We start from the raw sequence: 19,846 nt of genomic DNA, 5'->3' as shown, positions 1-19,846 counted from the left end.
AAGTGCTGGCCTAGCCAGCGACAAGTACGTCCTGTAAAATGAATAAACGAAATTCAAAAAGGGAGGGAGATGAAAATCAGGACAATGGTTATCAATAAGTTCATTAATGAATCTAATTGACATCCTATTGCCATACACAGACACATGCAAATATAAACACCTGAATTATTGCTACATACACGCACTAATACAACATAAACATGCATATCAGAGATGAGAAAAATTTGAGTTCAATACAAAAAAGTTTAAACAATATAGGGTTAAGTGTCCTTTGATTATTCTTGAGGTTTAGATTTTTAAATGTTGTGGCTGACTTAGATTAATTAGTTTTGAGGAAGCAGTCAGATATCGACGATGGTGCAATTATGAAGAGATGTCAGTTTGCTGGTAGATTTCCAGTAACGTTGACTTCTGAATCAGATAATACACTAGTTCCAAAAGAGAGAGATAGTCTATTTCCTCTGCTGATATTTGTTTTTTACCTTCACCCTGGGAGGTGACCTTGCATTTTTAAGTTGTTTGTTCTGCCTCATAAGAACATAAGAACTAGGAGCAGGAGTAGGCCATCTGGCCCCACGAGCCTGCTCCGCCATTCAATAAGATCCTGGCTGATCTTTTGGTGGACTCAACTCCACTTACCCACCCGCTCACTATAACCCTTAATTCCTTTACTGTTCAAAAATTTATCTATCCTTGCCTTAAAAACGTTCAATGAGATAGCCTCAACTCAGTCCTAAATCTGCTTCCCCTTATTTTGAGGCTATGCCCCCTAGTTCTAGTTTCACCCACCAGTGGAAATAACTTCTCTGCTTCTATCTTATCTATTTCCTTCATAATCTTATTGGTTATGATAAGATCTCCCCTCATTCTTCTGAATTCCAATGAGTATAACCCTAGTCTACTCAGTCTCTCCTCATAAGCCAGCCCTCTCAACTCTGGAATCAACCTAGTGAATTTCCTCTGTACCCCCTCCAGTACCAGTATATTCTTTCTCAAGTAAGGGGACCAAAACTGTACACGGTTTTGTGTGGCCTCAACAGCACCTTATACTGCAGCAACATAATCTAGCTGTTTTAAACTCCATCCCTCTAGCAATGAAGGACAAAATTCCATTTGTCTTCTTAATTACTCACTGCACCTGCAAACCAACACCTTGAGATTCCTAAACAAGGACACCCAGGTCCCTCTGCACAGCAGCATGCTGCAATGTTTTACCATTTAAATAATACTCCATTTTGCTGCTATTCCTACCAAAATGGATGACCTCACATTTATCAACATTGTACTCCATCTGCCAGACCCTCGCCCACTCACTTAGACTATCTGTATCCCTTTGCAGACTTTCAGCGTCCTCTGCACACTTTGTTCTTCCACCCATCTTAGTGTCATCTGTGAATTTTGACACACTACACTGGGTCCCCAACTCCAAATCATATTTGTAAATCGTAAACAATTGCGGTCCCAACACTGATCCCTGAGGCACACCGCTAGTCACTAGTCGCCAATCAGAAAAACACCCATTTACCCCCCCCATTCTTTGCTTTCTGTTAGTTAGCCAATCCTCTATCCATACTAATACATTATCCATAACACTGTGCACCTTTATCTTATGTAGCAGTCTTTGGTGCAGCACCTTGTCAAATGCCTTCCGGAAATCCAGGCACACCACATTCCCAGGTTCCTCATTGTCCACTGCACGTGTAATGTTCTCAAAGAATTCCACCAAATTAGTCAAACATGACCTGCCCTTCATGAACCCATGCTGCATCTTACCAATGGGACAATATATATTCAGGTGTCTCGCTATATCTTCCTTGATGATAGATTCAAGCATTTTCCCAACTACAGAAGTTAAGCTAACCGGTCTATAGTTACCTGCCTTTTGTCTACCTCCTTTTTTAAACAGTGGTGTCACATTTCCAATCTGTAGGAACCACCCCAGAGCCCAGAGAATTTTGGTAAATTACCACTTGTGCATTTACTATTTCTCCCACCATCTCTTTTAGTACCCTGGGATGCATTCCATCAGGACCAGAAGACTTGTTTAACTTTAGCCCCACTAACTTGCCCATTACTACCTCTTTTGTGATAATGATACTTTTGAGGTTTTCACCTGCTATAGCCTTCCTGTCATCAATTTTTGGCATGTTATTTGTGTCTTCCACTATGCAGACTGACACAAAATACCTGTTCACTGCCTCAGCCACTTCCTCATTTCCAGTTATTACATCCCTCTTCTCGTCCTCTAAAGGACCAGTGTTTACTTTCATCACTCTTTTTCATTTTATATATTTGTAGAAACTTTTACTATCTATTTTTATATTCTGAGCTAGTTTACTCTCATAATCCATCTTACCTTTCTTTATAGCTTTTTTCATGGCCTTCTGCTGATCTCTAAAGATTTCCCAATCCTCTAGGTTCCCACTAATCTTCGTCACCTTGTATGCCTCATCTCAAATTGCAAAATTTCCAGTCAGTTGAAAATTAAAAAAGTATACTTTTAAAATGAAAGGTGCAGAGCCTGGTAACAGGTCATGTTGCAAAAACAGTGAAGGATGAAGCATTGAAATTGAAGATTGGTAAAGTGGAAGGTGAGGATGAGGGGAACCCTGTCAGGTTCTGTGCTGGAGGGGAAGGAGTGCGAGCAGAGGTGTGGAAATGGAACTGACAGGGTGGAGGGGAGTCCTAGGTTACCAGAAGTAGTGCTGGAGATTGTTGCATTGTCAGAATGGATGAATGGGAATGGAAAAATGTAGGGAACACAGTTGCCACAGGAAGAGAACTGAAATAAAGTATGGTCAGGATGGATGTGGGAGGCAGTGAATATTGGTGAAAATTATTTATGACTGACAGAATCCACAATATTTTGCCTTAATCCTATCTGAATCCACTGCTTTTGACCAAATGCTTTTCAGAGTGAAATGCATTGATGAATTTCAGAAGTGATCTTGGATGACCGCAAGAGACAAAGCCATTACCAGAGCAATTTATTATAAAATAGCCATCCCCAAATAGTTGCCATGAAGTTCTGATTCATGTGATTATTGTGCTTGTGTGAAATGTATAACAAGTACAATTGCTCTATGGGATCTAAGCACGGTCTATGCCATTTGTTTAGTGGTAACTTGGCTCTTTTAAGTGGGTGATCCTTTGAGGGCTATGTGATTGGGCCAAACTATTTGGAGAGGCTGTGTGGGAAGCCAAACCAATTGGGAGCAAGGGAATGCACCCTAGGATGGGGTGGAGCCTCAGTTGGAGTCAAGGAGGATATTCCTCTGTCAAACCCTTACCTTGTATTAAATCAATTATTATTTGAAGATAGTTCAACTTTACTGCATGTTTCCTCATTACCTAAATTCTCATCCAGGTTCCAAGTGTTAATCCGCAGAACCTGTTTCTCGAATGGAAACATGTCTTGCACTCCAATTGCCCTCTCCAGTTGTGAACAGTTGCTTTCTGTTGTGTGCTACACACTCCCTCAAATGCAGAAGGAATACATTCTATTGCAAAATGTGCATGGTATCTACCTCTTCTCACCAACATCATCTCCACCCCCGTGCTGCCCCAACCCTGCCACTCCACCTCTCCCTCCTTCTGCCCCCCAACCCAGCCCACAAACCCTGCCAGTATCAGTTGTTGAGATAGATGTCTATAGTGTGCCAGGTTAATATTAGGAGACGTTGTCAGTGCTTTGTCCTGGAAAAGTGGAAAACATCACTCCTTTGCTCCACTTTCTGCAACATGATCTATGCATATATATACATAGTTAGTGTCAAATAAGGAGCATTAACTTCCATCTGAGCATTCAAATTGACAGGCAATTTCCTCTATATAAATATGGACAGAAGACAAGCAGCTATACCTGGGCCAGAACTTACTTGGCGTGGCAATGAGCATTGGATTGCCACTCTGCGCTCAACTACTTACACAACTTTCCTTCTGATCCTGTCCTGCCTGACCTTCTGACTCAAGCTGGGTGAGATCCAAGCTTCACAGCTCATCCTTGAGGCCCAGCATGAGGTCCAACTCTATCAATGTGCAGGAGAACATGTCTCTTTTTTAACAGCACTGACTGCCATAAACCAGGTAAGTGAAAGGTCCCATTGAAGTTTAAAGATGTTTGACAGGCCAGGGAGAAGGAAAGTGTTGAAGGTAAGTGGACAGAATTTGGAGAGTGGAGGTTGTGGGGGGGGCGGGGTTTGGAGGAATTGGGGGGGGAGTTTAGATCTTGAGGGGGGGTATGGTGAGTTTATGATGCTGGGGGGGGTGGTGGAGGGGGGGGGGGTTGAAAATCATGAGGGACCTGACCTTGCTTATGTAAGGGAAATCAGATCTTGGGCCAAACTGTTGGGTGGGTTGGGAATGGAGGGGAGATCAAGTTGGGTCAGCTTAGCACAATTTGGGGTTAAGCAAGGGGGAATGTGTCAGATTGGGCCTCTGGTGGTGTGGGGTCAGGGGCAGCCAGGTCAGGATGTGGCCTTAGGTCCTGGGGTTGAGGCATTGGGAGATATGGGGTGAGATTCATGTCCATGGGAGGGAAGGAGTCCCACGTGGATGGAGAATACCATGAATGCTTGGTTAGACAGGGTATATGGTGGGGGGGGAGTACTCTAGGGAAGGTTGAGGGTGTAGGAGAGCCCCAAGGCTGAAAGTGGGGGGCGGGGATGGTGGAAATTGGCCTATGCCTTTATAATAGTTACCAACAATGAGAAGAAAACAATAAGTTTTTCTGAGTAACTATTGGTTAACCCCGTCGGAAACATCCAAAAGTCCTGATTTAAATCACATTTCTGGGTGTTTCCCTGTGTAATTGCCCGGGGAAGGTTTGCAAACCTTACCTACGAAGTTCTGTATGGGTTTTACAAGTGCACCTTTGGGGTACAGCCCCAACCCCCTCAACCTTTACCTGTCTGACACTGGGAGCTGGGAAGTGAGCTTCAAATGCAACTTGCCAAATGAGGTATTCACAGAGCCACCATGCCTTTTAGCAACTTCCTCATCATTATGGGCACCACACCGATCACAAAATACACATTCACTTTGCACAAACCATTTGAGCCTACTCAAATGCAGTTTAGCAGAGGAGCAAGGGGAAACTTGGCTCACATTTCTTTGGTGATGCAGAATGTGGTTTGGTCTTTGGTTTCCTTTAGGAATGTTCCTGGGAGTGAACTGACCTGTACTAGATTCATTTTATCTGTCATTTGTTTTCCTTAAACAAGATGCACTCCAAGGATTCTTGACATAATGTTTTGAATGAAACCATCTCATCTTATAGCAATGATTCACAAAGATCTCTGCTTCATACCAGAGGCAATTAGATTTTGGAAACTGCACAGTGTCAGAAAAAAAGACAAATAGTTCTGTTATTGGTCACTGGAGGTAATCTTTGCAAGATGCACACATAATGAATCCAGCTGCTCGCACTGACTGGAGCACCAAAAAACATGATTCTATATAACCCTATAAGGGTTGACATTTCAATGCTTATTGCAACCAGGGGAAAAAAATCATCTCTATATGCAAAGCAAAGAAAATAGAGGCAGATTATATTCATTCTGCCTTCCTAATGCTGGGTGAATTCTTGAAATGAGAGGTGGGGTGGGTGGATCAGGAGAAACAGTATCTTGAATCTAGAACAGGCATTGAAATTAAATGTAAGATAGGAATCCACTCACAATGTCACCCTCAGATTTAAAGGATCTGCAGGCAGTCAGCATGTAAGATGTGCATGCTCCTATTTATCCTTACTGTCAGTTCTTGAATTTATGATTTTATAAACAGACACAGGCTTTTTGGCTCAACGACAAATGTGTTTATTAACAAAGAAACACTCCTTATACCCTATTACAGGACCTCTAAATCAGTGTAATGACACCACACAACATTCAAAACCATGATTTATTGATACAAAACCTCTATTAAAAACTATAGGCAAAACCCTATGTTTCTGCCTAAGCCTCAACTCAAACCCACTCAGGATTTAGTTGCTATCCTTGAACTATCTTTAAACCTCAGCCCCAAGATCCCTGCTGCTATTTACAACTCCCTACAGAGTTGGGCTTTCTGTTGCAAGCTATAGGTCCATGACTCAGGTTGAGCATTCCTGACTCTCCATGGTGACTGAAGGATAAGACTCAACTCTCTTGGTCTGTTTATTGCAAAACTTTATCAACAATATCAAAACATATTTCTTGGAGACATTTTGTTTGGATAACCAGTGCTTGGCATTCTTTAATCTCTTTTAGCCTGGTTTCTGCCTTAGTCCAGACAAACCATTCATCATGATGTTGTTTCCACAACTGAAACAATAGACCTCATTCAGGTGTGGTTCCCAAGTTGATATGTAATCAACTTTAATTATTGTCGATGTTTATTTGTAGAATGACTTTTGTCTGAGGCCATCAACTCTGATGGTCTCCCGGTTTCTTTAATTGGATTGCCTGATGGCCACTGTTTGGTCTTTGAGATGGTTTGAAATGGATATGTTTTGAATATTAACCCTTCACAGTACAGTTGAGATTTGACTTGTTTGTTTGCAGTATTTATGTCCATAAAGTTTTTGGGGTTTAATATTTAATAAAAGTCCAGTTGGAGGGGATTCTGATCCTACAAGCACAAGCCCAAAAGTTGTATTCTCTCAAGTGCAACACAGATGCTAAAGGACTTGTGGTTGCTGATTTTGGCTGGTAGTCATTTCCGCTCAAGATGTCAGTAGTATTTGGCTATCCTCCCTCGCACCTAGGTAGAAACCACACATATTTATCACTGTTTTGCAAGCTGATTTGCTGAAATCATTAAATCACAACTTTAATTGTCTTAAGTGTGCCTCTTGAGTTCTGTCAGTGTGTTTAGTACATTGCACCAGTACTTACGACAGAGAAGTTACCCATAGTGGACAAATTCCAAGGGCCTCAAGTTCCCTGTGGGTTCTGTTCCACCAATTCAAGAGTAGTCATGCAAAATAACCGATCATCCAAGCCCTAGGCCATAGACACAATTCCAAATTGCAGTGGGGTGTTACAGGATGGGAGTCAACTCCTTGGTTGATATGGCTAATGATCTCTTCAAGAATCCTTCACCAGCACTTGTCTAGATCTGCCTTTGTGTGATGGTGTGGATGTGCCGGCGTTGGACTGGGGTAAACACAGTAAAAAGTCTGACAACACCAGGTTTTAGTCCAACCGATTTATTTGATAGTAAACTCACAAGCTTTCGAGGGGACTTCCTCTTCGTCAGGTGAATGGAGAGTTCTGGCCTCGGACAGGGCATATAAAGCACAGACAGTTTAGAGATTACTGATTAGAATGTGAATCTTTACACCTAACCTGCTGTTCAACCTAAAGTGGCTGACAATGTGTGTGGAAGGAGCACTGATCACAGGTTAAAGAGATGTGTACTGTCTTCAGACAGCACAGTGAGTGAGGTTCTCATTGGTGTTGTCAACATCTGGTGTTGTCAGACTTTTTACTTTGTGAGATGGAACAGCCACCTTTGATTCTGCCTTCCAGGCTAAAGCAAATTGACATTTTGAATCAGCCTCAATTGCTAATAAAGCCATTTCATTGAGTGCTGAAGTATCTTTGCTGGGGCACACAAGTGTCAGGTATAGTGTTCAATGGTTTAATAGATCTGTGTTTGATCATGTTAGTGTATGCATTATCAATGTTCACTGTGATTGATTAAGTCTGGGTTGTCTTTGAAAGCTAAAGTAAATAGAAGCTCCCAGATAAACCTGAGAAGCTACAGCTGTGAACATGTGTAGAAATCCTTTGATTGCTGAGGTATTTTAAAGCATTGTAAATGGTTGTGGATGTTAATTTTAATCAGGGATTTATTTGAGATTCAGAACTATCCAAAGCTCAAAATGCCAATGGTTGACATGACTTTCCATAGCCATTTTAACAGATTCTGTATGTTCAATTTTTCAAATTATTGACTGAAATTTCATTTTTTACTGAGAAATGATATTTTGGACAAAAATTTCCCACCCTGCCTGGCATGGGAATCACAGCGGACAGGAGAGAAAATTCTATAGCCCATTTAACTGTTCATTGAAATCGGGTGGAAATTTCAAACAACCCAAAGGACTTCAGCTGCAAAATCCAGTCCCATAACAGTGCGGGTATTGCCACTACAGGAAGTAGGTGACAACAAATGGCAGGTGTCTGCTTCCAGTGGTTTCAGATGTAGCCTGTGCTGTCTATGACATTTTGTGCGTGTCCTGGAAGTATGCAGTCAGTAGACTGTGACATCTGTCAGTCTGATTTAGCACATCAGTTGCCATTTTGCACATCAATGTCTTGTTAACACCTTCTGTTAAACACACGCAGCAGCTTGAGGGGCTGTCCTCCATCACCACCAGCACTATTTATAGGGATCACCATTCACTCCTCATTTAAGGCACTAGTGACAGTCTGATAAACAGTGGAGGAGATGAGAAAAGTGGCAGGGTATCAACAGCATACTCATGAAAATTAACGGTTGCTTTTGGATAATGTTATTGAGGGCAGCATGTAGCCGGGAAGTCGGTGTGGGGACAATGAAAGCTCCTTGAGGGACACCACAGGGTGTAATGTGGAAATGGAAAGAAAAGCCATGGCAAGTACTTTTGTAGCTATCATTACATAAATAAGAATGGAATCAAGTGCTAGGCCCACTGGAAAGTAGTCTCAGTTGGAAGACAGTGAAGAGGTGTCGGAGGAAAATGGTGTGGTCAACCATCTCAAAGGCTGCAGATAAGTGAAAAAGGGCAAGGAGGGGCGGTCATGTTGGATGTCATTTGTGACTTTAATGAGAGATGTTTTGGTACTGTAGCAGAGAATGAAATCTGATTGGAGGGATTCAAATATAGAGTTCTGGGAAAAAGCTTGGGAACAGATTCGGGAGATGACAACACGCTGAAGGAATTTGGAGAGGAAAGGGGGGGTTGCAGCTTAGATGGTCATTTACTGGTGGGGACAAGGGTTGGTTTTTTTTGAGGAGACGAGTAATGATGACAGATTTAGAGATGAAAGGCATGAAGAAAGAGCACCTTTTGCAATATCAGCTAATATGGAGGCCAGGAGGGAAATTCAGGTGATCAGGAGTTTAGTGGGAGTAGGACTGGGGGGAATAGAACGTGGGTCTCAAAGGCAAGATGAGCTCAGATAAGACACAAAGAAGACAGGAGAGAAACTAAAGATGGATGCAAATTCAGGGCTAGGGGTGGGGGGGGGGAGCGGTGGCAGCGGGAGGAAGTTTGGCTTAATGGATTAGTGAAAGGGATCAACAGAGCAGAGGCAGCTGATCAGATTAACTTCATTCTAACGACAATGAAGCCCACGAGCTCCTCATCAGCTCCTATTGTTCAAGGTGAAAATGAAGGGGACAGGGGAGGTGGGTTTTAAGAGACAATTTTCATTAGAGAAAAGGAAGTGAGAGATATTTTTGCACTCCGGCATCATTTCTGAGAAGCTAAGATTTCTCTCTTTGGCCTGCTGCTTCATGCTGGCCTTGCACAAACTTCAGTTCCCTGGGGATTGTACAGTCACGGAACAGTTTGTTTGGTGCTGGATTACACGCCTCAATCATGGAGATGAGCAAGCAGCATCAGCTTCCCAAGCTGCTGGCATTATTTCCCATCAGAAGTTGGACACTCATACATTAGGCTGGATTCAATTTTTATCCCCTCATCTCTGCTGTAAATTTAGCCTCAGAATAGATTGAAGAATTGTATTCTTATAAATTTAATGTGTGGCTCAGATGTAATCACTACCTCCCTAGTCTATGTACTCTTCGTTGTATATGATTTTGATGTCTTTATCTTTTGCAATCTTCACTGCCAAGGAACCATTTCATTTTTCTTATCCATACTGGGAATAGAAAGCCCCCTTTAACACCCCACACCATCATGAAAGATTGTCTTTCAGTTGTGTGTTTGCCTATCTTTTGAGTGCGTTTTAACCTTACAATCCCAGTGCACCTTGGCCCAATCTATTTTCATGGTCAGTTCTCATTTAAGTAGAGATGGCATGTGGGTTCCCGATCTTCAGCGTAACAAAAAATCTGACCAATTTGGATGCCCCTGACTCCAAAACCTTTAATGAATTTGTGGGCTATAATGACACAAAACTTTCCATAATATTCCAGCGATACCACTTTAACACAGCAGGGCGAACCCTTGGGGAATGCATCACCAAATTTCTGACCAAGTTGCGAAAATGGGCAGATTCCATGTGAATTTGGGCCACTCCTGAAGAACATGTTGCGAGATAATCTGGTCTATGGAATTAACAATGTGACAGTCCAAAAAAAATTGGCATAACACAATTTGGATCTAAAAAAAGGCCAATTAGATAGCTCCATCACTGAAGAATACAGGGAAAGGAGCTCAGGAACTACAAGCGATGTCAAGTAGCAGTGTCGTAATTGGGGTGAGGGGCCTTGTGTAACTTTCATCCCTCAACTGAGAGTGATAGTATCGGTATATATCTCAGAATCCCGTACAGCGGTGGAGCCCGAGTCACATCACCAGGCAGTCAAAGAAGGGCAGGGACAGCCTTCAGACTCCGAGGGAACATATTCCAGAAGGTTGTAGATGCCAGGCGGTGGACTATTGCAATTGTTGCAGAAGACCACAACTAAGGCAAAGATAGAGTAACAGTCAAAATGGATGCTATTTCGAAAGGCCAAGGCCAGTACCGGACCATATCTTGCAAGTTGGTCAACAACCAGAAACAGGCACAATGCAATTAAATTATATCTCCATGACAAAGACTGCCCCCATAATAGAGATGTCAGGGGTAAGTTTTTCACTCAGAAGGTGGTGAGTGAGTGGAATCGGCTGCTGTCAGTGGTGGTGGAGGCGAACTTGTTGGGGTCTTTTAAGAGACTTCTGGATGAGTACATAGGATTTAATGGGATTGAGGGTTATAGATAGGCCTGGTAGGTTGGGATATGATCGGCACAACTTGTGGGCCGAAGGGCCTGTTTGTGCTGTAGTGTTCTATGTTCTATAATGTTCCTGATGGTGGGGGAGACCAGAACTAGGGGTCATAATTTGAGGATAAGGGAGTAAACCTTTTCGGACTGAGGTGAGGAGAAATTTCTTCACCCAGAGAATGGAGAATCTTTGGAATTCATTACCACAGAAAGTAGTTGATAGCAAACCGTTGTGTGATTTCAAGAAGAAATTAAATATAGCTCCAGGGGTAGATGAATCAAGGGATACGGGGGAAGGTGGGATCAGGATATTGAATTTGATGATCAGTCATGATCAAAATGAATGACGGAGCAGGTTTGAAGGACCGAATGGACTACTCTTGCTTCCAGGTTCTACATTTCAATGTAAGACCTGCAATGCTGTGGCTGAGAATCTGGGTTTTCTTGGTCCCTGAGCCATTTTGCAATGTATCACTATGTACCATTACCAAAGAAAAGGCAAGTAGCGTGCCTTAATGACTATACCCGGTAGCTCTGACATCCATCATTATGCAGTGCTTCGAAAGACTAGTCATGGCACAAATCAATTCCAGCTTCCTAGACTACCTGGATCCACTACAGTTCGCTTATCACTGCAACTGGTACACAACAGATGCCATCTCCCCAGTCCTGCACTCTACCCTAGAACACCTAGATAACAAAGACACCTATGTCAGACTCCTATTTATTGAACACAGCTCAGCCTTTAACGCCAAAAGAACAGAGGACAAAGAAAATTACAGCACATGAACAGGCCCTTCGACTCTCCAACCCTGCACCGGCCATGCTGCCCGACTTAATTAAAACCCCCTACCTCTATTCCCATCCTATTCATGTACTTGTCAAGATGCCCCTGTAAAGTCAACACCGTATCCGCTTCCACTACTTCCCCCGGCTAGAGTTCCAGGCACCCACTACGGTTTGTGTAAAAAATCTGCCTCATACATCTCCTACAAACCTTGACCCTCATACCTTAAACTTATGTTCCCTAGTAACTGACTCTTCCACCCGTGGAAAAAGCTTCTGACTATCCAGTCTGTCCATGCCTCTCATAAGCTTGTAGACTTCTATCAGGTCTCCCCTCAACTTCCGTTGCTCCAGTGAGAACAAACCAAGTTTCTCCAACCTTTCCTCATAGCTAATGCCCTCCATACCAGGCAATGTCCTGGTAAATATTTTCCGTACCCTCTCCAAAGCCTCCACATCCTTGTGGTAGTGTGGCGACCAGAATTGAACACCATATTCCAAGTGCAGCCTAACTAACGTTCGAGAAAGCTGCAAAATGACTTGCCAATTTTTAAACTTGGCCAATGAAGGCAAGTATGCCATAGGCCTTCCTGACTACCTTCTCCACCTGCATTGCCACTTTCAGTGACCTGTGTACCTGTACACCCAGATCTCTTTGCTTTTCAATACTCTTAAGGGTTCTGCCATTTATTATACATTTCCTACCTGTATTAGACCTTCCAAAATGTATTACCATTATTCCTACGAAAAAAATCTCCAACCTTCATGACCTGGGCCTCAGCTCCTCCCTCTGCGACTGGACCTTGAACTTCCTAACCCACAGACAACAATCAGTAAGGATAGGCAACAACATCTCCTCCATGATCAGACTCAACACCGGTGTCCCACAAGGCTGTGTTCTCAGCCCCTTCCTGTATTCCTTCTATACTTATAACTGTGTGATCAAATTCCTCTCCAACTCGATTTTCAAGTTTGCTGACGACACCATTGTAATGGGTCGGATCTCAAACAATGATGAGACAGAGTAGAGGAATGAGATAGAGAATCTGGTGAACTGATGCAGGGACAATAATCTCTCCCTCAATATCCCTCAATATCAACAAAATGAAGGAGATTGTCATCAACATCAGGAAGTGTAGTGAAGAACATGCCCCTGTCTACATCAAAGGGCACGAACTGAAAGGTCAAGAACTTCAAGTTTTTAGGTGTGCAGATCACCAACAACCTGTCCTGGTCCCCCCATGCTAACACTATAGTTAAGAAAACCCACCAACACCTCTACTTTCTCAGAAGACTAAGGAAATTTGGCATGTCAGCTATGAATGTCACCAACTTTTACAGATGCACCATAGAAAGCATTCTTTCTAGCTGTATCATAGCTTGGTATGGCTCCTGCTGTGCCCAAATCGCAAGAAACTACAAAAGGTCGTAAATGTAGCCCAATCCATCACGCAAACCAACCTCCCATCTATTGACTCTGTCTATACTTCCCACTGCCTCAGCAAAACAGCCAGCATAATTAAGGACCCCACGCACCCCAGAATTCTCTCCTCCACCTTCTTCCATTGGGAAAAAGATACAAAAGTCTGAGGTTATGTACCAAGCGACTCAAGAACAGCTTCTTCCCTGCTGCCATCAGACTTTTGATTGGACCTACCTTGCATTAAGTTGATCTTTCTCTACACCCTATTTATAACTGCAACACTACATTCTGCACTCTCTTGTTTCCTTCTCTATGAATGATATGCTTTGTCTGTGTAGTGAGCAAGAAATAATACTTTTCACTGTATACTAATACATGTGACAAAAATAAATCAAATTATGCAATGTTCAGCACATTCCAAGGACCCCACATTTATTGGTCCACAAAAATTGTGTCAAATCAACACTCAAGAGCTAAACCTGTTGATGCCTGGTTTTGCACTCCTGGTGAGTTCAAACTATGATAATCAGCAATTATGATCAAAATGGTGTCCTAAATCTTGATTTCCAAAGTATGTTTTATTAGCAAAGCACCCATTTGGCTCCACTTTTTCACCCTGTGAGGGTGAAATTAACATCCTGTTATCCTTGTAGAGCCACTAACAACTGTGGATTCCACAGACCAAATTCATAGAGAGCTTTCCAAAGACCATCTGGAATTTATAAGCCAGGCTGGTCAACAGGAGTCTGCTCATCTGCTCAGGCAAAGGATCCTGCAACCTCTCTTTCAACTCTTAATGGTTGAGACATTCAACAATCTTGAGGACCCAGATGAGAGATATGCATATCTTGTGCGGAGAGGTGGGAGTCATTTGGCATGGATCTCTGGCTTGTGGAACAAGTAATATTGCCTTGTGAACTACAAAATCTCAATCTGCCTTTTTGCCATCTAACTAGTGGCCTCACAGGGAAGGAGCTCTGGGACAAGGTGTCCAACCTTGGTGTTGGACACCTTCTCCCATCTACACTGCTTCTGTTGGAAATGCTGTACCATCATCTACAGGATTGATTCATCTCTGCATGTCTATCTCATTGTGTGAAGTCAACAACACCAGAAAAATGAATTATCCAGCATCAGTTTTTAGCTCACCAACCTTCGTGAATGACATTGGACTTTGATTCTGGAACTTGGAACCCACGTGAAAAGGGATTCTCCGGCCATTCACACCAGCAGATTCTCCAACCCGCTACAGTGGACAGATTTGACTGAGCACCAAATTCTTCATCCTCTCTGACAGCGGCAGTGGGGACTGAAAGTCTCAGTGGTCACTGTAGTACATTTTCTTTTCACTATCCTACTATGTTGCAACCCTTTTTCCACATTTTGAATGAGTGCAAATAAACTTCTTTGAATCCATTCTATCTCGAGTTTGCTCTCGCATAATTAAAAGGAAATTGGATCACACTGTAACTGAGGGGTTGGGAAGTACAGCATCACTTATAAAGGAGGAAGGAAACCAAAAATACCTCTGTGTTTACAGACGGGTGGTCAGAGGAGAAATTAGTGCTATTTAAATTACATCCCCCTTTCTCCTATCTGTAACAGTCCTTTCACCAAAATTACACGCTTTATAACTTGTGGTGCTGATAAAGGTTGAGGGAAATGTGTAGACCACTGGCTTTAACATGGACAAATTCAATCAAAAGAAAGTCATGTATTTTTAATATTTTAATCAAGAGGTAGGATATGTCACTTTGACTCTGGTTACTGCCAGGTTACTAATCCCAGGCAGATCATTTGTGATTTAATATGCACAAGGTTATTTCAAAGACATTATTCAATTTTTCCTATCATTGACTGAGAAGCAATTAATAGGCCAGGGGAGCATTTGAGTAAACACCAGCAATATAACAGGAACATTTACCTAGTTTTCTTACAGAAATAGGGACAGAAACATAATGGCCAGAATTGTACTGCCCTGCCTGCAATGGAATCGGAGCAAGCAAGAGGTGAACAATGTTGATCTCGGGCAAGATTTTATGGTTTTGGGACAAGAAAGGCCTTAAAATCCTACCCAATGTGTTAAAGAGTTGAAAGTAGAATGAATGGAATGAAGTACATGAGGATCAGGATTTTACTTTGGGAGATTGGGCACAAGATTGGCCTGATTAAATTTGAAATTTTGTCAAACAATATTGGGTATGCTTCCCAACATAATAGTGCATGTGCGCAATTTTGAGATTGGCAAACCCACTGAGCAACTAATAGGCCAATTAAGGGCAGTAACAAGCCACTGGACAGCAACTTTACACTGCCCATGCAATTTCTAGTTCTGATGGGCTCTAATCACGTTTCCTGCATTTTTCATCCAAGGGTGGATAAAAGGCTCCCAGAGTAGCAGCATTTTCTCTATCATTGTGAGTTCATTGCTCTATGAACACTATAGTTGTGTCTTAACTTTTCTTAGCAATTCTTTAGTTTTTCAAGCCTATCTTTCAACATTTCAGGATGCCTGGAAGATTTCCCTGAGGATTAGAGCACAGTGATTCTTCATTTGCAATGCACTGGTTCTCTGCATCTGATCCAATGGGGATAGTGTATTCTGCTGGTGCGACCTCCTCTGAAAGGAAGAGAGGCCGAGGGACAGGGAGGAGAGGAAGGCAAGTGAGCATGAGCAATGTCCCAGGAAGGATGCCATCTTTAAACACGTCCACCTTTAAGGGGAAAGGTACAGGCTCAGTTGGTGAAGGGCCAGCAGGGAGGCTAAGATGGGAGGGTAAGCCAGAGATACCATTACCCAGTGGCTAGAATATATAGATAGCATTCCAACAATCTCCAAATATCTAAGGTCCAATGCTGCAGGAGGCTATGCCTTTCCAGGAACACAGTGACAGCAATATGCAACTATGGGATAGGTCCTGAAATTGCCTCCAGGCTAAGGAAATTTGGCATGTCAGCTATGACTCTCAGCAACTTTTACAGATGCATCATAGAAAGCATTATTTCTGGTTGTATCAGGGCTTGATATGACTCCTGCTCTGCCCAAGACTGCAAGAAACGACAAAATGGTCATGAATGTAGCCCAATCCATCATGCAAACCAGCCTCCCATCCATTGACACTAGCTATACTTCCTGCTGTCTTGGCAAAAGTCAGCATAATTAAGGGCCCCACACACCCTAGACGTTCTCTCTTCCACCTTCTTCTATCGGGAAAAAGATACAGAAGTCTGAGGTCATGTACCAATTGACTCAAGATCAGCTTCTTCCCTGCTGCCATCAAACTTCTGAATGGATCTGCCTCACACTAAGTTGATATTCCTCTACATCCTAGCTAAATCTGTAACACTACATTCTATATCTCTTGTTTTCTTCTCTATGAACAGTATGCTTTGTCTGTATAGCGTGCAAGAAACAATACTTTTCACTGTATACTAATACAGGTGACAGTAATAAATCAAACCAAATCAAATCAAACTTTATGGGCAGACACCCCATACTGCTGGCTTTCTATGCATCTGGTGTTTTTCAGGGCTTAGTAAGGGATTTGTGCAAGGTTTTTCAATCAGCTGCACGCAGTTGTGTCAAGCTGGTGACTGATGCCATCTTTAAACACATCCACACATTCAGTCACTTCCAGACAGATGAGGTCAATCAGGCCGAGAGACCACAAGACTTCACTGCAATGGCTGGGTTTCTCCACGTCCAAAATGTAATAGATTGTGCTGATGTGGCCATCAAAGCACCAGCTGGTGAACCAGAAGGTATTCTAAGCAGAAAGGGCTCCAATCATAGAATCTCTATAGTGCAAAAGGAAGTCATTTGGCCTGTCGAATCTGCACCAACCAAAATCCCACCCAGGCCCTATCCTCATAACTCCAAATATTTACCTTGCTAATCCCCTAACACGAGGGTCAATTTAGCACAGCCAATCAATCTAACTCGCACATCTTGACTGTGGGAGGAAATCGGAGGAAACTCAGGTAGACACGGGGAGAATGTGCAAACTCCACACAAACATAACCTGAGGCTGGAATTGAATCCGGGTCAATCTAACCTGGCACTGTGAGGCAGCAGTGTGAACCATTGTGCCACCATGCCACCCCTGAATGTTCAGATTATCTGTGACCACCAGACACAGGTTCTTCAAATTTGTGCTATTAACCTGGGAGCTCACATTATATTTACATCTTATGGCACTCCCAGATACCAGGGCTGTTTATGGATTTTGCATGTTTGGATGGATGGCTCCTTGAAGAGGTGGCTGATGACCCCTCCATCACCCAAAAACTGCGGTTGAGAAGAGTTACAAAATTCATGAATCCACAAAAGAAATGGTTGAGAGGATCATCAGGCTGATTAATTGCACTTCAGACGCCTGGGTCAACCCAGGTAAGCATTGCAGTATCCTCTAGAGTGTGTCTCTCTCATAGTCATTTTATGCTGCTGCCTGCACAACCTGACTCTGGCAAAGGGAGGAACCAGGAGGCTGAAGAAAGCGAGGCAATTCTGCAGGCCAGGGAGGATGACCTCAGTGATGGGTCAGAGGATGAACCTATGGATGCTTGGGGTAAGGACAATTGGAACATTCAGGTGACAGGGACACCAAGGATTCTTTGATCCTACAAATCTTCAACTGGGCATCCAAGGTATTGATGCTTCCTTGCATCAATGACACTGTCTTCTTTGCAAACAATCATTAAATAAGAGCCCAACCAAGAATGCCACCACCACACACAATACCATACAGTTGCAAACCTGTGCAGCATTTGGCACCTATTTAACCCAACTCAGCCCATTTAAGTTAAAAAAAGGATAATGTTACTCCACATGAACAGAAAAAGAACATACAAAGTTGCCATCCCTAACACAAGCTTCAAGATAATGAATGCAAATAATGCCACCTGTTACAAGCTCCTATTGGGCTCAAAGTCTCTCAGGTTAGGAGTCAGGGCTTAAGATTTAATTGTGTTCTTTTCCTAGTTTGGAGCATGCTCTTGAGGTAGTCAGAGCCTGGGAACTAGGTTGTTCATTTGCATATCATCTTGTCACTTAGTATAAACAAAAGACCATTAACAGTCAATGTAATAAGCTTGTCATTATTAAACCTACTCATGCATGAATTGTAAGCAGAGCGATTGTGGCCAGATAATAATCCTCCCTTGCAACAGTAATCACAAGAGAAATCCACTAATATCGAGACAGACAGCATTTTAATTGGGTTCCCCTAATTGTGTGCAGTTTTGGTCACAACTGCTCCAACTTGCACTCCAACTCAATGACTCTGGGCTGGAAGATTTGAAACAGTGACATCTGCTGTAGATGTGTCCTCTAAACAATCACTCTGCGCACGAATTTGCAGATACTGCAATCCACAGAAAGCAAGGCAAATCCAAACTGGCCAATTACCACCTCATCACTACTCTCAATTAGTAGCAAAGTGATAGAAGGTGTCTGTCATCGACTGTACCATCAAGCAGCACTTCCTCAGCAATAACCTGCTCATTGATCTTCAATTGCAGAGTCACTCATCCACTGACCATATTATTACCTTCATCCAAACATGGACAAAAAAGCTAAAAACATGAAATGAGAGTGACTGCCCTTGACATCCAGGCAACATTTTATTGAGTGCAGCATCAAGAAGCCCCAGCAAAACTGATGTCAGTGGGAATCAGGAGAAAACTCTTCATGCTTGGGGCCATACCTAGCTCAAAGTGGTTCTTGGCAGTAAATATCTCAGTTCTAGGACAACCTCTCGAAGACTTCCTTACAGTAGCATCCTTGGCTCAACCACATTCAGCTGCTTCATCAATGGCCTTCGTTCATCATAAGGTCAGAATGAGAATGTTCACTGATAAGTGCATAATATTCAACACCACTTGTGACTCCCCAGATGCTGAAGTAGTCCATGTTCGTATGTAACAAGACCTGGATACTAACCAGGCTTGGGCTTACAAATGGCAAGTAACATTCACACCACACAAGTGTCATGTTCGACAAGAGGGAATCCATCTATCAAATAAATTTATTTTGGAACAGATTAGTTTTTAAATGATGACAAGCAATAGGGGGAGGTCTGCTGCCACTCTGCGGGGGCGGGGGGGAGGACAGTGGGACAGGTGGTCACGATTGGTCTGGGTAACGGGGGCGGTGGGTGGATAAGGTATTGTTGTGAGGGTGCGCCAATGTCTGTGGAGACCGGCGGGGGGGGGGGCATTATCCAGCCCAGGAGCAATGTGGCAGGGGAGCACTTTTCAAATTTGTTTTTACTGCGCATGCGCAGTTGAAGGCTCTGATCGGAGCAGCAGCGTTTCAGGTACAATAAGCCCTGCCCACAGGTTTGTGCAGCATGATTCAAAATCGCTGCTATGTTTTCAAGTTGAGTGCTTGCTGCCCTCTCACATCTATGCGCCAGTGACCCTGCACAACTGGTGGAAATCTGGATCTCACTGTCTGAAAGGGTGATGAATGTGGGAATCCTCAGATTTAAGCATTTAGATCTGAAACGTCATACAAGGCCAAGTATTGGAAAATCGGATTGGGATAGGTGCTTGGTAGCTGGCTCAGACACACTGAGTCATTTTCTGTGCTGTAAAGCCAACCTCCTATCCACACAAGTTATTATGAATACTCATACTTTCCTGCATTCTTGCCTTGCAGAACAACGCAAAACTTGGTAAAAGGCAAAAACTTGGAGACAGGCAAAGGCCGGA

The sequence above is a fragment of the Carcharhinus amblyrhynchos genome, chromosome 7, assembly GCF_965287045.1.
Source record: "Carcharhinus amblyrhynchos chromosome 7, sCarAmb.v2.hapA, whole genome shotgun sequence".
NCBI classification, from domain to species: Eukaryota; Metazoa; Chordata; class Chondrichthyes; order Carcharhiniformes; family Carcharhinidae; genus Carcharhinus; species Carcharhinus amblyrhynchos.
Note: the sequence above shows the minus strand (reverse complement) of the source record.